Here is a 7199-nt window from a genome sequence, read left to right as displayed (position 1 = left end):
TTTTTACAAAAGTAAACAAGTAGTGACGTCATAATCTGAGTATAAAATACTCAGCTCACTTCAAATTCAGTTTCACTTGTGTATACTGGAAAATAGCTAAATAGTCTATTGAAGATAGGTAATTGTGCGCATTTCAAACCGCCTGCGCACAGTTACCCGCCACGATCTGACTCTATATGAAATACGATTACTTCGATACTAGTTAACCAAACTTAATAAATAACGGATCGAAAGACGCACATAATAACGTACTTTAATAACGTATGCAACTTTAAACCAATAAATTAAAAATACGGACTTACCACCTTATTTTCTGAACACTGAAATAACAAGAAAATGTATGTTTTCACTTTTTTATCTTTCACTGTTTATCAATGTACTAACGTCGTATGTTTTGTGGTTATAACTTAAGAGGACGACCTCCTGCGTAAAAATTTCATCACGGCGATGTCTCCATCTATCGGCAAAGTACCAAACCAGGATGCGCACAATTTCCCGCTGCTCACAATTCGCCCACTTTCCCCTATATTTTGAAGTCTAGCAGTGCGCCAAGTATTTTTACATAAAAAATTTTATTTTAATAAAATTTTCTCATTTTGTGATGCTTCTTTAATTTTTTTTAGATTAAATGTTGTATTCCATTGTAAATATAAAAGACTCTTGAATAGAAAGATAAAGGTACGTATCATTTTGTCTGGTTAATTAAATGTTATATGTTGCAATAAAATATATGTTCTTTTCGCAATTTATAAAATACAGTAGCATATGTTATATGTTGCAAGAAATTATATATTCGTTTTGCAATTGGCGTAATTTAAAGATTTGATTTAATTTCTTTTTTAATACATGCATACGTACTACTGAGGGGTAATTTATAATAAAAAATTAACAACACATTACCACTTGAACTATATTATTTATGTAACGGTTTTTTTTTTAGTTTATGTAAAGTACAGTTTTTTATGGAAGGTACATGTACACTTGACGCCTTTTTTTTACCTTTTTTTAAAAAGATAATTTTGTTAAGGTAAATAATTTACTTAACCCAGAACATTATCGTGCCTCTTAATAATTAAAAAAAAAATTATTAAAAAGTATTTAAAAAACATTAATTAATAAAAACGGGCGATTGAGAGCAACAACAACGTAGTAATTCGTACGTTTGATTTGAAGTATTTATTTTTAGAACTGTTACACTCTTTAATTGTTTGTCCTTACAGTTGAGTGACTTCCTAACTGGATTGAATCATTTTATATTTTGCTTTTCTTTTTGCAAGTATGGCTGGATCTAGAGATACAGAAACTACGGATTGACTTAACAAAGCATCAGTATCAGATCTTGATTGGGAAAGGGCTCGGATCAGGCACTGAAAGCCACACCATATACTGAAAATACTAACTCAATTTGACATAATATCGCGGTCGCTTCGGTATTAGACATACAAGTGGACATGCAGGCATCGCAACTTATACCGCATGACAGTCTGTACGAAGGCATTGATCGTTGTGAACCTAGGTAGTCTAAAGATGCATTCTTTAGAGAAAGGCAAGAGTGACTTGGGTGGCGTTAGCATTAGATAGTTTGTTAGCACGGGCAAGAGCAAATCGGAAGTATTGGCACATCTAAGAGAGAACAGCTATGACAAATTCGTTTTGAAGATAATCAATTTTCAGATAATAATAGTTTTAATTTACAATTTCAGTAGTTTTTATACTATATATTATAAATTAATGAATATTATGTGGAAAGATGAAACATGGGAGTCAAATATTATATCAAAAATTAAGAAATATTATATAGAAAAATACATTTGTATTAGATCTACGTATTATACATAATAAATCAGTTATAAACAATAAGTAACAGAGCAATAAAAATAAATTAGAAAACTTCCGTGAAAATAATTTTCACAAAATAATTATATTATTTTATATATTATTTTATTTTTGTAATAAATATCTGTATTCTTAAAATTTATTACATTAGATACTGATCTTGCTACCGAATGAAGAATGCCAATCAGCAAGTACCGTGAGTTCTCTGATGTTATTCCATCTAATTGCATTGGAAATTTATTTCCACAATGCTTGGTGATCTTTTGATGTTGAAATTACGGTTCCTTGGTCACCTACCTTCAGGTACATTGAGCATAACGGATGTTCGACTACTTCAAGCGCTCTCAGTCGCGCGGAACATTTCTCCACCTTAGGAGGAAAAATCCAGGGAGTTGCAGCGTACTCCCGCTCCCCCTCCTTTCCCCCTCCCTCTCCCTCCCCCCTCATCATATGTCACGATTCTGATACGAGATATGTGTGTGACTTTTAAAAAGTTATATATTATCGCATTACATATCACAAATTTTTCAGACGTGACATTCTCCAACAATTCAATGCACTTTCGATTATAAGATAAGTACAGCGTGTTCAAAATAAATGATAACGTATAAATGATAAGCATAAATGGATAAGTATAAGAATATTCACATAGCAGTTTTACGTTCAGTCAGTGCAGTAGTTTTATCATAATCATATTTGTACAATTTGTTAAATGGTTTTTATATTACGATTCAAAGCCAAGTTTAATCTTTGGAAATGATTATCAATCCGCTTAATGTTGTTAGACTTTTATTAGCACATCTATAAGTTCAATATATCTAACAAAAACACCAGTAACTGAAACAGAAATAGAATTAAAAGAAAATATACAAAAATTATTACTGGATAGCATTTTTCACTATAATAGGTTGAAAGTAACAAAAGAAACCTATCTCGATTATCAAGAACCTTATAAACTACATAATTCTGAAATAATTGAAGATGATGAAGAAGTATGGAGTGAAGATAATTTAAATTCTCATCCTCAATGTTCAAATGATGACGCAGATTTTGACAGTTCTTATAAAAGACGAGCTGTTGAGTATTGGAGGAATTGGGACATTAATGAAAAAAATAAAAACAAAAGGAATCATCCGCAAAAATCAGTGCAAAATAAATTTAGAAGAGTTTTATCTGAACGTCAATTAAGACGATGGGAAGAACAATTACATTCAGGTGGAAATCGTATAGAAAAACTATCTTACATCTCCAAATTTACACATAATAAATTTACTGCAGCTGTTGAATCAGGATTCATGATATCGATCTACAAAGGTGAGCTTTACAAGCTCAAGAAGAAATAGGAAAATTAAATCCTATATTTAAAGCATCTCACAGTTGGTATCAACTGTTGCATCAACATTCAAAAAGTCCCACCAAATTGTTCCGAGAAAAATTACGAAATTTGTAACTAGAAGTACAATAGAAGATTCCGTCAAGTTACAAAATAGAGCTATTGATTTTCTGAAAACAGTGAAATCACTTATCGAATAGTTCGGATCTGAAAATGTTTTTAATTCTGATCAAAGTGGTTTCCAATTGGAAATTCATTCTGGAAGGTCATTGTCTAATGAAGGAGTAAAGAAAATAGAGTGTGTTGTGCAATCTATATCATCAACAACACACTCATACACCATACAACCAATAATATCGTGTAATGGAAATTTGCTGTCACCTTTATTTATTGTATTGAAAGAAACTAATGGTATATTTGGATCAAGAGTACAAGAAACCTTATTTACACCAATAAATGTTATTGTAAAAGCATCCAAATCTGGTAAAATGACTTCAGGTAATTAAATAAATTTCCTTTTACAATACATTTTCAGATACTGTTTTACTATTAAAAAGTAAATATAAATTTGCATAAACGAAATAATATAATGAAATTATAAGTTTTATTTTTCTGTGATATATTTTATATTTTATTTAAGAATCTATAACAATCATAAAATAGTTATTAATTTAACATTTATATTTCTTACACTGAGAAAAAAAAGTTGCTGTTTCAAAAAAATATTAGTTGATTCAACTAAATGTAGCGGTCACGGACTGTCGAGCAAATATTTGTTAACTCAACTAAATATTTGTTAATTCAAACAAATAACATATTTTAAATTACAAGATTTTGTTAATCTAAATATATAAATATTCGAACTGAATAATCATTACGAACTAAACGCATTTAGTCAAGTTAACAACTTTTTTTTCTCAGTGTACAGACCATTTTAAAGTATGGTTAGAATAAGCTTATTTTCCAAATATTGGTTCTAATAATAGTGTTCTTCTTATCGATTCATGGACATTGTCCCAATATTATATATTTCAAATTTAACACCTGCAGAAAAAAACACATTACTACTATAATTATACCGAAAGACATAGCAGAGAAAATACAATCATTAGATGTTTACGGATTTAGAATATAGAAAATTTTTGCTAAAAGATTTTCAGATACTGTTTTATTATTGGAAAGTAATATAAATTTTTACATGAAAACAAAATAATATAATAAAATTTCAATCTTTGATACATAATCAATTATCGTCCCCGCGATATCACAACTTATTTAAATATTCGTGGTTTAAAAGTGATTACACAAACGAAAGACCATAAGAATTTGAAAATCCAGTAGAATTTAATTTTGACAAAAGTTCAACAATATGTGATATCGGAGGTTGCAGTAATATAGCTGTAGTAAAATGTTCATAGTGCAAGAAGTCATTATGTTTAAAACATTTTTTCATCGAGTATCATTATTGTAATGAGTATAATGAGTAAACGATACAAAATATAAATTTATTATGTATAAATATTTAGAAATTGTTTCATTATTAAGTATAACATATGCGTTATGAAATTATTACGTAAACGACAAGTAAATAAGATATTAAAGCGTAAAACTGAAAATATGGGCCAAAACTTACGGGACACCCTGTATATATAATTTTTTATACGAAAATGACAGTTTCTCGGTTATGATTGATCAATTATATACGAAATTGCTATTTCTGTATGCGATATTTGTTCAAGAATAGGGCTCCTGAGCCACTTTATTTTCAATTAGCTCAACTTTTCCAGATTTTCTATTGAAAGATACGATTCAATACGGTATACGAGCTATTCATGCAGAGATTATTCGGTAAATTTAGGTCATGTGACCAGCAGATAAGAAAGCAGAAAATACACTATCCACTGCATAAACGAATGCATCCTATGTGTCCCATCATTTACTAAATATTTCTTATTATAATTTGCAAAGTTTCGGACAAAATTTTGACAAAGAAAAAATCGCCTTAGAATTAAGTCAAGAATATGATATTTCAAGGACAAATGTTTATTTTAAATCATCCCATAATAACAATGTTGTTAGAGTTTTAATTGTAGTTTTAATTTCTGAGTATAATTTTAATTAAAAGTTTGTCGATGTCTCTCTCAAAACTCCAAAATCTGGAAAAAATTAGTAATAGCGTCACGAATTTATCAGTGGCACAAATATATATATATACGCAATGACGTTCACACGTCAAGCAATCAAGCGGCTCGTTTGATATTTTTATGCACTTGACGTCGCGACACTATCATATTACTTGATAAAAAAAATTTTAACTCTCTAATTTCTTACAAATGCGTAGATATATATGTGTATGACCTACTCTACTTTCGGCGTCACCCAAAATCGATAACGTGCGTGTGCATGCGTATAGAAGAGGGGAGCAGATACCTTGTCCACGTCATTGACTGAGAGAGCGCTGAAAGCGAGACAAACACATGCATACATACACTTGGCGTCGCGACGATATTACATTGCTTTTTTAATAACAACCTCTGACTTTTTCTTAACATAATAAATTTAATTTTATATATATAAATCTCTCTCTATATGTTTCTAAATCTGAAATTATAATATAATTATTACGACGTAATCAACGCGGATCAATTTAAAAGTCATCTTACAATTTGGTTAAACGTATAAAATTATAAAATATAATAATTAAATTATAAACTTAATAATTATAATGTTAGGAAATGCCTATGTGAGCCAACACAAGATATTCGTGTGTAATAATCGGATATATTGACCATGTTAGATATCAATTAAAACCAGATTAACGATGGTCATTATCGAGCTTCGATCCGCGATACTGACATCTCTTTGTATTCACATTGTTTGTAACAGAGGCTATCATTAATTTGATTTTAATTGAAGTACATCTAACATGATCAGTTTATATATCCGACAAAATATAACAGACGACATAGAAGTTTTCAATTATTTACAACAATTTGACGACTTTGCGAGTACACACATTATTTTACATCTCTATGGATGGTTATTAACATTTTTACATTTAAGAGGATTCAATATTAAGGTCGAAACGTTTGTATTACGTTGTAAATTTTTTATATATATGTTATTACACATGAATATCTTGTGTTGGCTCAATAGGAATTTCCTTACATTATCATTATTGAGTTTATTTGTGGGGCCTTATATTGTAATTTAAACCTTTAAATTATAAAGCTATGTAAATTAAAGTAAAAAAATATTAAATATTTTTACTTTAGATTTCAGGTAGTTTTCAAAGCCTTAAACGGAAGTCTAGCTGGATCTTAATGCTTGTATAATTCTTATATGAATTTATATACTACGTATGTAGTCCGTAGAAACGCGCGCCGAAATGTCTTTTCGGTCTTGAAACGCTAACTCTACTAAATTATCGCAGTAATACCACGAGTTAAATTGACTAGCAATTTATTAATAGTTGAGTTAGTGTTTCAAGACCGAAAAAACATTTCGGCGCGCGTTTCTACGAACTACATATGTATAGTATATAAATTCACTTAAGAATCATACAAGCATTAAGATCCAGCTGGACCGTTTAAGGCTTTGATTTCTATAGCTTGTGTTATCACATATACGGTCCTATAATATATTATATTGTTCAAGTAGTTTTGTTATTTAAATTTATGAACGTTAAAAAGAAACCTATTATTGTGCAAAGACAACTTCATTAAAACATGATTAATGTTCTGGAAAATTTCCGAATGTAATATCGATAAATGTCAATAACTCCGCTCTGTTTGAATTATAATTGTAAACATTCCTATAGTGACGTAATATCGACGAATTTGCACGTAGTAAAACATAATTTCATGTCATTTGAGAATAGTAATAAATTTCTATTACAATAATGACTTTAATTACTACTATTACATCGCTATAGCTAATATTATTATCAGAGACCAGGGTACGTATATTGGAATTATTCTAAATAAATTTCGCTTGGAATAATTAAGAGGATCCTAAAGTCGTCTGTATT

Source organism: Trachymyrmex cornetzi, unplaced genomic scaffold (genome assembly GCF_001594075.2).
Source record: "Trachymyrmex cornetzi isolate Tcor2-1 unplaced genomic scaffold, Tcor1.1 scaffold166, whole genome shotgun sequence".
In the NCBI taxonomy this organism is placed as follows: domain Eukaryota; kingdom Metazoa; phylum Arthropoda; class Insecta; order Hymenoptera; family Formicidae; genus Trachymyrmex; species Trachymyrmex cornetzi.
This window is presented reverse-complemented; position numbering follows the sequence as displayed.